This window comes from Struthio camelus, chromosome 11 (genome assembly GCF_040807025.1).
Source record: "Struthio camelus isolate bStrCam1 chromosome 11, bStrCam1.hap1, whole genome shotgun sequence".
In the NCBI taxonomy this organism is placed as follows: domain Eukaryota; kingdom Metazoa; phylum Chordata; class Aves; order Struthioniformes; family Struthionidae; genus Struthio; species Struthio camelus.
In genome coordinates this window covers 15923063-15935416 of record NC_090952.1, presented here as the reverse complement: position 1 = coordinate 15935416, position 12354 = coordinate 15923063, and the positions used below count along the sequence as shown (strand labels likewise).

The following is a 12354-nucleotide window of genomic DNA, read 5'->3' as shown; positions in this document are numbered from 1 at the left end:
TGAATTGCAACAGTTCCTGTCAACTTGGATACATCTAATTTATCCAAATATTTTTTCACAATTTTTTTTTGAACTTTGTGGTCTAATCATTATCTATTCTCCAGTGACTCATCTACTCCTTCAGAGGTTTAAATGCGTGTATTATGTACATGCCATTAGGCATGCACATCCCATTTAAACTCTCAAGGTAAGCCTTACAAGGGACTTGAGTGGTTTCCAAATCTTAGTTACATTCAGGAACAAAGATATTTCATTACTGAGGAAATTCCAGTTATTAAATTCATCTTTGATCTAATAGTAGCCAACAGTACGTTTCAAAGGGAAGTGCAAGTGGAAGGACGATATCTCCTCTATCTCCAAAGCTCTTTTGTAAATAACTGGGAAGTAAATTTAATCCTGAGTATACTTTAGACTTTCTTCTACTTATTTTATTAAAACATCAAAAAATAGGACAAAAATTCAGAGGTATAAAAGCTAATCTATTGTAAAAATGCATTCTTTGACTGTTAGTAAAATGTTGACTATTTGGATTCAAGCTTTATTTATTTTTTTATCAAAGCAGTATGTACAACTTTTAAATTTTTGATCCAATTTTTTTTTCTTTTGAAGAGTAAATAGCTGGGAGTTCTTGGTAATGGGTGATTTGGGGGGGGGGGTTGTTTTGTTTTCTGCATGGAGAAGCGATTTTTATCTCAGTGTGGGTTTTTAGCTCAGATGCGTTCTGTATTGCTCAATTTAGACAATCCATTTGTTACTATGGGTTTTCAAGATTGCTCAATTTTCCAGACTTGTACCAGCATCTTCCCCCAACCTCAGCCAATTTTTCATCATTTTTCATGCAATATGCAATGTATCATTTCATTTAATGGCAGTAGAGAAAGTGTGCAGCGTTAGTAAAAGTTATAGTAATAGTTTATGGAACAATCAAAATCCTCAAGGACAGTTTGTTTGCAGCCAATACTGACTCAGCAGAGTTCAAGGCATCTTTAAAAGTATATGTAATCATTGTCTATTTTGAGCGCATTCTTGCTTGCAAAGGCAACCTAATTTGAGAAAGCATCTTTGTTTTTGTGGTGTTATCTGAAGTTTTCAAAATGGGTTTGTTGTCTGGGTTTAGGAATGCATATATGAATTTAAGTCCTCTGCTGCTTTGAGAAGTAATTTAAAAATAACACTTGTGTGTGTAGGTGAAAGAGGTTTTTGCTCTGAGCAGACTCTGGGGTACCTGTAAAGGGGTAATTGTTTTGAAAACGGAAGGGTTTACTGCTGCCCAGAAAGATCCATGAGAATAGAAATTAATTCATCTGCCTGTTCTGTCCCTGTGTTTTGTCTGTGATTTAAGAGAAACCCCAACAGCACAATGTTGCCCATGTTGTAGGCAGATTAACTATAACATTGCTGTGTTTAGAGGAAGTATTTTAGAAGGAAAATTCTCTCAGGCCTTTTAAAGGCCTTTTTGGGGCGTAGCAGCTATTTAGATCCAAATAACCTTAAGGACCTTCACATTTCCTTATCTTTAATGCCTGTTCTACCTCTTGTCGGGACTGCATACCCCTGACTGTGAGCATACACCATACAATTTTTACCATGCCCTTTGCATGCTGTGGACAGATATGGCACAGGCTTCTTGCTTAGCCTGACCTCTGCATGCTGCGACTCAAAGCCGTTGATCTGGTGCAGCTATTTCCATTTTTGCTAGCGAGCCGGTTTGCTGGGATGGAGAGCGCCCGCGAAGGCAGTTATTCTGCTTTGCAATGTTTTCTGGAGCTTTGAAGTTTTGTTTTTGTTCACACTAAACTGGAGAAAACTTTTCAACATTTTGCTGTGAAAATGGTGGTTAGCTGAGGAAAGCTGTCAGTAACAAACTGCCTGTGGATGTGAGAGGCACGTTTTAAGTTTTGACTCGGAGAGATCTGGACGAGGGTGCTCTGGCTGCGAGGCAGCAGGGTGTTTCATCCGTATCATTCTAAATGAAGAACTTGGAGCTGGCTTTCACCTAGCCCAGGCTGTGTTTCATCTTTTATAGTGGCTTTCTTCCTTTTTAGCTCAGCAATCTATATGTGCTATTGGAAGAGAAATGTTTTAGCTCCAGTGAAATTTCACTGTGGCAGAAACGGCTTTGTCAGTATTTTCTCTGTATTTGCTGGCAGTCCTGCATTCTGGGGGGGAGGGGGGGTGGGTGGTGGATCCTAGCTGTAGAAGTACTGAACAACTGATGCGATATTGCAGTCTTTGCTAGCCTTAGTTTTAAATTTTTACTGAAAGGTCTTGCAGACAGTTTTGTATGCCTCACACCGTGAGTTAAGGACTTCTAAAATATTGAGAATCCCAATTGTTTAGGGATGTTTGTGCAAAGAGTGAGAGTGCGAGTATCTGAATTGCTGTTGAAATGATAGCATTGTAGACTAAAAGGCTTTTTTCTTTATCTAAATACTGCTATCTTAAAATCGTGATTTCATATTCCATTTAAAAAGGTGAGTAGTTTCCTTTTTAAAAAAAAAAAAAAACACACCTCACCTATGTTCTTTATAGTGATAGTACAGATCCAAACCACGGTGTAGTAACTCTGAATTTAGTAGGTCCTTCACCTTACTGTACATCTACCCAAAAGACTTACCACACTGTATTATAGTCAGTATGAAAAAGTGTCCTGAATGCTTACTCTGTTGACAGTGAAGGTAGTGTGGTTAGTACGAGGTTAAACTCGTTCAAAGATAAGGTCTAGGACTAGAAGTTTCATTGTTTCTCTAGAATGTATGAAATCTTAATTTAATTCTGTAACTCTGAAGATAAGTAAGGTGATGTATGTGGTTCTGTAATAAGTCTCTGGTCCTGTTGGCTTCAGAAAATTGTACCCTTAGCTCTCAAATACAACATTACATTATCTGCAACTGGTTGCAACTTGTTTAATGTGTTCTCATTAGAGGTAGATTCCCTGCATCTACCCTTTACTCTCAGTGAAATGGGAAGGTTGTGTCTGAATAACCAGTTATCCCTATGTAGTTCCTTAGAGAATTCAATTTTCCTGACTGCTGTCATGCTGTTCATTTCCAGTTGTACTAGTAGCAAAATTACAGGCTTACCTTGTCTCCTGTGTGCAAAATACAAATTATATGTCAAATCCAATGGAATTGATCACGGGTAATGAGTAGCAGGGGACTGGAGTTGTAAGAGGAGTATTCAGGATACAAAAAATCCAAGGAGATTTGGTGATCAGTAAAGAATGCAAGTCTAAGAGGAAGTAGAATTCCCTAAAACCTAGGTTTTGTTTGGATTTCCTCTTTTGTTGTTGTTGAGCCTTGAAAAGGATATTTTGTGGTTTTTTTGGTTCATGTCCAACATTGTGCACACAGAACAGTTTCTGTTGGCATGGACTGCATGCCACTTCTTTCACCTCTGTCTGCTGCCTATAAGCTGAAGCTGAAATAGAGACCAACAGCACGCGCCAGGTGTTTGTGCACACGCCAAGGCCGTCCATCGTGTTTAGAAGCGCTTTTCTCCAAGAGCATAGTGGGTGGCTGCTGTAAACATGCAGTCTTAGGGTCTGCAGGGAGAGAAAAACGACAGTAAATGGGTAAATCCAACCATCAAGCTTGACCCTTGCCCAAACACTGCTTTTATGTTTTCTTTTCTAAAACTGAACACCAGCATTTACTGTGGTGTGAGGATTTGTGGTATTAGACCATAAACTATTATTCCTTTGCCTCCTTTTTACCGTTGTCTTTATGCTCCACCATTTTTCCCTCTGCTATCTTTCAGTCACAGCTAAAAAGAAATGGAGTACAGATGCTTATTTTAGTCTACTCTTGCACCTTTACCGGATGACTTGACTCTCAGTTAGCTTAGTTTGTTATTAGGTGTGATAAAAATATCTCCAGTATTAACTTAAATGCTCAATTACTTTGGTCAAAGAACTGACACCCCCCCTCCCCCCCAAGAGAAAAGCTAAACTTAAAATTAGTGAAGAGTCCCTTTTATGGCAAGGCAAAGGGAAATGCTCACCATTCTCAGCTAATTACAAGCTCGTTCGGGGGTATGTAATGTGAGTGACTGCCTGGCTTTGGACTCATTCTGTCGCACTGATTATGTAGAGAATTGTTAGATGAGATGTCAGGAGCCAGGGCTGCAGTGCCTTTTTGTTAGGGGTTAATGGCAGTAAAACTTGTCTAATAAATTAGATATTATACCTAAAATAATTCCAGGTTGAGATACTGTGACTTTACCATACATTTTATATTTATAATCTTTTGTATTCATGTGCTAGTATTTAATGCTTTAGCATTTATATTTTATTAAATATACTATTTAATATGTGCAGTATAATGGAAATTACAATAGGAAAATAACAGATAAAAAGTTTGCCCATGAAACAGAAGTTCAAGGACATGCATCCCAGGAAAACTTGTCCCATTCCTTCCTGGAAATCTGAGTTTTTTTGTCTGGGTGGAACACAATGGGGAGCTGGTTCAGGAAATCCACAGCTTTTTTGCCACATAGAAAAATATAACCGTCTACATAACCATCTTGGGAGCCTTCTATATGTGCAGAAAAAGGGATTATTGCCCAAATTACGTGATACAAGTGCTAACGTAATCAAAAGTGATTCAACAGTATATTTCTGACTAACGGGAGAAGCCCAGATGCCTGAACTTGTTTCAAACTGAACACTTTCCTCTTTGTTTCTATCGCCTCCATCTGCTCACACACTTGTTCTTAGCAAGCTCCTTAGGCAAGAAATTTTCTGTATCTGCTAAGCAACAACCTCATAAACACAGATTAAATGTCATTAACCTCTGTCTTTAATTGCAGCTTATATACACTGTTGCAATTTCAAGCTCTTTAAGCTATTGTTACTCTTCTGATAATACTGTCATATTATCAGAAGTGGATTGGGAGCCCTAGGGCGAGATTTTTCAGATACCGATTTCGAAGAGACAGGTGTCTCGGGTCTTTGAAAATCTTGCTATATCTTTAGGTGAAAAAGTTCTTGTGAAGCATTAATAAATGCAAGTCTGTTGTTAAAAAAAAATTAATACACAGCTCCTAAATCACTTGGTGCTTTTCTGAAGTACAGTTCTGTTTTTAATAGTTGAAGTTTATTTTTTTTTTAAATTCAGTGCAAATATCTGCTAATTAGCTCATTTTGCTGTTTAAATTGATTTTTTTTTTAATTTTTTTTAACAGAACAGTACTTGAAACATGATTTAAAATATAAGTTTGATTATAACTATAACTGTTAGGGAAATCGGCTATTGAAAATAGGAAAGTGTTACTGAAACATTGTTGGAAGAATGCTATAAGCTGTGAAAGACTTGACAGGAAGATCAATGGGACAAGTTTGTGTTAGGTAACAGAAGCCCAAAGGCAGAAGCTGATATATTATAAAAGACAGAGTTTATGGCTCATTAGATAAAGTCACAATTAAACTCAGTATTCAAACACATGACACTGATGGGGAGGAAGGCATCTAATTAATCAGGTTATATAGGAGAAAACAGACTTAATTAAAAGAAAACTCAATTTTCAAGTAGAACATGTGAAAGTTTGGCAATGGAAGCGCTGGGTTCTTCCTATTCTGTTTCCACAGCAGTTTGGCATGCGGAAACCACAACGTACATCCATCATTTTGACATAGTTCACCACAGAAATGGTAAAAATCCAGGTGTGCAGAAGAGTTGATGTTTCTGTTATTTTTATAGATTTTTCTACCTCGGGTCCCGTAGGCCCATAGATCTCTTTATTGCTGTGTGCTGGTATAACTCATGCTCCAGAACTTACCGTCTACAGAGAAGTCGTTGAAGGGGGACAGTGGGCGGGGGATGCAGTCACAGCACCTGAGCGAGCTGTAGACGTCCGACTGTAGCTCTTGCGTTGGTCATCCAGGCAGCTGGCACGTGCTGCCGCGTTTGTCTTGTTCCCACGCTGACGGACACAGGCTCCCCAATGCAGGCGTTGCTCGAGTGTGCTGGTCGGGAATTCCAAGTTGATGGGTCCTTCGAGCTTTGAACCTTTGCTTGGGACGTTTAGTATCTGTTCTGGAGTGAGGGTAAATGCATCGTTCGATATAGGAAATCCTGGGGAAAAAACCTACTTTCTAGTTGCAGCAGTTTATATCAAGCATTTATTAACACTGCAGCCTTAGTCTTTTTTCATGACTGTCATGTCTGCGTTTGTTGCTGAGGTTATTTTTGAACATTAATTGGCAGTTAAAGTAACCTTGTCCAACACTCTTTTGCTGCTCCTTTTCCCTTGGTTGCCTTTCTCTTCTCATTCTCCATGCTTCTAATAAATATTTTAAATTCAGTTGTTGCTTTTTACTGCGCTTTGGTCACAGAAGACGGAGAACTTGGCTTAATCTGCGCTCTGGAAGGTAGATAAGCAGAAAAAATGGGAGCAGAGGATTCATGGGTCAGTGGCCCCGGGAATAACGTCACAAATATAATGTTCCAAAACTCTGCTGTAACTTTGTAACGTCAGTCAGGCTACAATTGTGAATTTTGCTTCAGGCTACAATTGTGAATTTTGGTTTTTTTTGGCAACATATACGTTTACATTAAAAAAGACATACAGCAGAGCTATCAGAGAAAGGAAGGAAGGAGTTACGATGTGTAGTGCAAAGGAGAAAATAAGTAGGATTCCTTTACTTTTCAACGTACTTTCTTTTGAGTCTGTTTAATATCTTTAAGTCACTTTAGACCTTTTGGTGGTTGATGTATTATTAGATCATTAAGAATTGAGGCTCACAGATGAATTTGGTATTTTAGAAAAGGATAGAAAGGTAGGCATGGAGCAGGGTACGGGGAGAAGATTCAGTGGTTAGTAGCCCAGCCTAGGGTTTAGAAGACCTACTGCTGAAACGCTCTTTTTTTTTGCCGCATATTCCCAATGACTCCTAATGAAATAACATTTTTTTCCTCTGTCAACTACCCTTCTGTTAAAAAGGGGGGTAAACGCCCTCTGAGACTTTATTAAGGACCAAGGGGCATAGATGTTTTTATTGTTGATCGCTTTCTCTTTTGAGGCCCAAGGAGCTAAGGTTGCCCTTATTCTAAGAGTAATTTCTACACATTGAAACAACTGTCCTGCACAGAATGTTGTAATATTGCTTAAGTGACAGTGTGTAAAGTGTTCAGTGTTTGCAGAGCACTGTTGACTGTGTACTGAAATGCTTCTCTACTGTGTGCTATATAGGACTATAATCCTGTATTTAAAAGGCACAGATATTTAAATTGGACTAAATTGTTGCCATCTTATAGTCTGATCAATGTCATTCTTCAGGCTAGAGCTTTCCATAGGATGTCACGCAGTACATTTTAAAGCATTTCAACGTGAGCCTTTAATGATGTCTTAAAGTTCAGCAATATCCATTAACACAAATTGTATTTAGGAATGCATAGAAACGCGCAGGCATAGTCCTACGAAAGTTATCAGCTCTGTTTAACTACTGAACAGCTATCACAAAGTTTGATTTGTTTTGCAGCAGGTGTGGTGCAGGTTTGTAGGGCTGTTAACCAGAACGCCAGGTGCAGAGAGCGCTCCCACTGCAACAGCGCTGCTGCCCTGCCTGCAGTGCAGAGCAAGGTCACAGTAACCCCAGTCCACATCCTCCTCGACTTGATCTTCCTAAATACGTATCTCTGTTCTTCAGCACAGTCACTCTTTCCAATAACATGAACACAATCATTTGACTAGCCTCTTTAAACGTGGTGCCTTTTCCTCCCACCCCTCTGCTCACGTTCCTGTTTCCTCGGCTGCGTTTTTAACCCGAGAATCACCAAGCAAACACTACACCCTTGCACTCTCCACTAGTGGTGGAACAGGTGTGGTGATGAATGAACATTCAAGCTCCCCTAAGAATCGCCAATCCTAAAAATATGATTTTATTTGCTAGGAGTTCCATTTTATCATGAAATTTCGTAGCCCTACAGGCTACTGGGTGAAACTGTGTGTCAACTGAGAGGTGTAGCAGTGAACGCAAGTCCAGGTGAGTTTAACCTAATTTTTGTTTTCTCTTGTCTTATTAGGCAGCATGGCAAGAGGACTCTGTTCTGCAGCGTCTCAAGGGGCTGGGACTCTCCTATTGCCTCTTTAGTTTGTTCATATTCCAACCCCTTGCTATCGTCTACCCTACTAGCATACCCGTTTACAGTCAGAGTAGTGTTTAGTCTCTTCTGATGTGGAGGTGCTGTTCAGTTTAGACGTCTCATTTGCCAGAAGTAGTTTTGAGAGTCAGCTCCTACCATACTGTTACGTGAATTGAATGAACAGAGCAAAAAGCGCGCCTTAGCAAAGTCAGGGATGTAACTGTGAGGTAGGACTGTGAGATCCTTTGTGTTAAAGCATGAGTCGTGTCTTGGGGATCATCTGATATCTGTCATTTTCAAGCAAGGTAAAACACTGTATTCCAGCATGGTTTGTTGTGAGTCAGTTGCTGGCACTGCATGGTGGTGGATTGTGCAGACAATTTTCTTTCATACTTTGATTAAAAGAATGAAGGCACTACTTGTGTGTGAGGCAAAAAACTTTATATTGCCTTGGGTGGTTGTGGTGCATTGCAAAAAGGAATTTTGTGCTGTAAAATAGGGGGGAACCCTCTGAATAACATTACCAAGAAAATCTCAGCTGTGTGTAATTCAAATGAGATCACTGGTACTGTATAATGGGAAACTCAGTATGGTGCAATTATGTGAAAATAAACTCAATACACTGTGACACAAAAGATGACTCAGTGCCATAGCCGTAACTGGGAAATGATTGGAGTGTTTGCAATTGTGAACAAAGGCTGGCAAAGGCTGGGGACATGAAGGCAAAGGCTGTGGCTATGAAGATTAAAAAAAAAAAAGTTTAAATGTAAGAGAAGAAAATATCAAGATACAGTAACAATAATTTTTTGCACAGGAAACATTTTAAAAATAATTGCTGCACTTTAGCATGATTAATGAAGCCACAACTTTCTGTAGAATAGCAAATGAAGCTAACAGCAATTTATTGATGTATCATAGTTTGAGAGAGGGAACTTTATCATGAGTCTAGTTGCATTAATTGCACTTTTAAATATGTTCAGTATAGTTATCTTCTTTCGTGCTAGGTTAAGAGGATTTAGGTAGGAACTTTTATGTATAGACCAATTGAAAAATTCTGTGATGGAAAAAATATACTTGAGATGCTTTAAAAGAAGAAAGTTTGACATTATTTTCTCTTCTCCCATTTCAGACTTTTTTGATTAAATGTAAATTAGAAAATAATTTTTAAAATACTCATAGTTTCCCACACTTTTTGTTTAGTGACAAATCAATGTTGTAAGGAATAGAGGTAAACATCTATAAGAATAACCAGCCCTGCAAGAGGCTTGGAATGACATATAACATACTTGTTAAGAGTAGTTGTCAGGATGTATTTGTGATCAGTCTAAGACAGATGCAGAGTCCTCCTTCCCCTGTGCAATGTTCTTCTGATCTTTGTTAAATTGCTGATGTAAAATTCTGGTGTTTTGTAAATCATTAGTTCAGACTTGGAGTTCTTTCTCACCACCAAAACAACACAACTTCCTTTGATAGTTTTTCTATACAGATTCCTTTAATATAGAATTTTTAATACTTATTTTTGGTTCGGTTCAGTTCCGGTTCTGAGTTGGAGAAAGGAGGTCGTTAATCCAGAGGCCCTGAAGCTGAGAGATGGTGCCTTGTTCCACAGATCCTACCCTGGAGTGCAGAACGCAGCATTAGCTGCATCCGTAAAGGGCATTCATCTGCCTGGATACCAAGCAGGCTTTAGAGAGACACTGGATGAATGATTTCTGCTTGGCTTGCAATTACAATCTCACCTTTTTTCTTTGCATTTTCATTTTTATCTTTGCATTTTCTCAGTTTTTAATATTACCACTGTCCCTTCCAGACTGTAGCAACAGTTCCTAGGCAGATGTACAAAAGATAACAGTGCAAGTGATGCTGCTGCAAACTGTTTTAGAGCATTGTTGGTATTTCAGATTTTTCTCTTTCAATCTGTTGTATATACAGAGCAGCAGAGTAATTTTTATTTCCGTTTCCTGTCTCTTCGGAGGGCTGCAATCATTTGGTAATGTAATTAAAGAAGAAAGAGATTCTACAGGCACCTTGAAATGTTACTAAACACTTTTAACCCCTAGTGAAAGAGAAAGGAAAGATGGCATGCTATCAAAAGCAAAAGTTCACAGAGCAGAATTGTGTCTTCCAGGTGGAAAAATGAACTGAAATATTCACGTCTGAAGGCAATCTGTTAGCCTTTTGTGCTTAATTCCCAAAGTAGCAGACTAAGGAGGGCAGGCTGATTTGGTCATCAATGGCTTGAAAAGATCCTCTGTATTTTGTGCCTCTTGAAGAGGATGGTCTTATAAAGCAATGAAAGGTGGTTTTAAGGCAGCTTCACATCCCAGTCCTTAAAAGTTCCTATTCAACTTGGACACCTAAATTACTTTGAGGTTCATAGCATTAGCTTCTCAGCCAGATCTGTTTAAAATGGGGACAGGGATCTGTTTTTATTCTTCGGATAGCTGTAGGATTGGAAACTCTTTCTGTTTATGTTTTGTCATCACTTGATGATGTTTGTTTGTCCCCCTCCCCCGAACTTGAGAGAAGGTTTATCCCCACTGCTTTTGCATATCTTGCAGCAGAAATGGAGGTGATGGGAGTAGCTCTTTGGGAGACAGCCAGTGTCGTATCTGGCATCCTCCCCTCATGTTTTTTGAAACCCAGGCCTCACAGCTTGATGCTTTTTTAGTATTCCAGTCCCAATAAGGGCTGCTCTAGACAAATGGTAAATGTATGTACCACCAGCACAGGTGTCTGGTAGTTGTAATAATAAAAGGTTGTTTTTGAAACATACTGCTATCTTGAAAGTTTCTAAATACAATATTCAGGTATCATACAGCAAATGAGTTACTCGCTTGTAACTCTATAGGAAGATATTTCAGGGGAAGCGTCGTTTGGGTTGGTGACAATGTCCTTCCATATTGAAAGCACTGAATTACAGTTTAGAGTGTGCTTATCATTTCTCCTCTCTCTCGAGTCTTCAAGAGGAAAAAATACATATCTGCAAACGGGCATAATCTAAATGTATAAATAAGTTATACAAGCAATAATAACACCTTAGCCCTGGTCTCTTGATTGAAATTCTCATTTTTCACCTTAGTTCAAAATGTTTACCAGTACCTTGATCTAATGCCCACAGGAATTGCTTCAATAAGCAGTGGGTCAGGTCCTGACAAAAATGCTAGCTTCCATTAGAAGAATATTGTTAGCTAACTGCACTAATTTCCAGTTTGTAGTCCTTTGCTAGTTTTGTGCTGTGTTTTCATAGAGTTTTTTTCTAATGTTAACCAATGACAAATAATAAGTAACAGCCTCTTGGCTGTGCATAACTATACGAAGACCCCGTCATTCCTTTAAGGGACAAGTCAAACAGTCATAATTCTTAAATTACACCAGTAAAGATGTAATTGAGCTTACTTCAAAGCAAACAAACAAACAAAAAAAAACCCATTTTCAGTGCTCATATGTATTTCTGTAGCCGCCATATGCATCACCCCTGAAACACTGTTTCCAAACTAAATTTTTTTCCAAACAGCAAATAGCCAAAAACTTTTGTAAGGACCTTAGATTGATGGCAGTCAGCATGTCTCATGTCTCAGAGACATAAAAGCACTGCTGATTATAATTTGGAATATTTCACTTGGGCAGCCCAAAGTTCGTTTTGAAGGCTTCTCTAATTTGCATGTTTTTACAGAAGATTTGATTCCCGTGTTTTGTTACTTGGATGAGTGTTGTGATCAGGGAGACTGAAGTTAACTGTTTTCTGGCAGAGCCTTCATTTCCCAACCACTAGAAAAATGTTTCTATAAGAGGCCTCAAAAGTCTATTACTTGTTATCTTTTAGTTATTGTTTATTCACATGCTCAGAAATGGTTAACCTAGATAATGATTTTTTTTTTTTGTGTAGCATTCCCATAAATCCTATCCTATTCTATTCTGTTCTACAATTCTCTGATCTCTTAAGAAGGCAATGGTAGTTGTTATCCAAAATTCTCAAGTACACATAATATCACTGTTCCTCATTTTTTAATGCAAGCATTAATTGAAAATGTACTGAAAATATTTAGCTGGTTGAATAAAAGCCTTGCAGTTATTAAGCTCCAATCATCTCTTTCTCTAAGCAATAAGACATTGTAAAATAATAGTTTATAGCTGTTGATGCCAACAGCAAAGTTATGTTGACAGTACTGTGCCTGAATTATTACATCTTCATTCAAACTCTGGAGCAACTTCTGTGCTCATAATACAAATATTAAAAAAAAAAAAGTAACTAGAGCATTTGTTTTTT

At 38.4% G+C, this 12354-nt stretch overlaps 1 long non-coding RNA gene across 3 annotated transcripts in view; it reads left to right on the top strand.

The window, feature by feature from the left end:
* The window catches only part of LOC138068763 (uncharacterized), a 244970-nt gene that overhangs the window by 154993 nt on the left and 77623 nt on the right, over positions 1-12354 (top strand). The gene's annotated exons all lie outside the window — the stretch shown is intronic.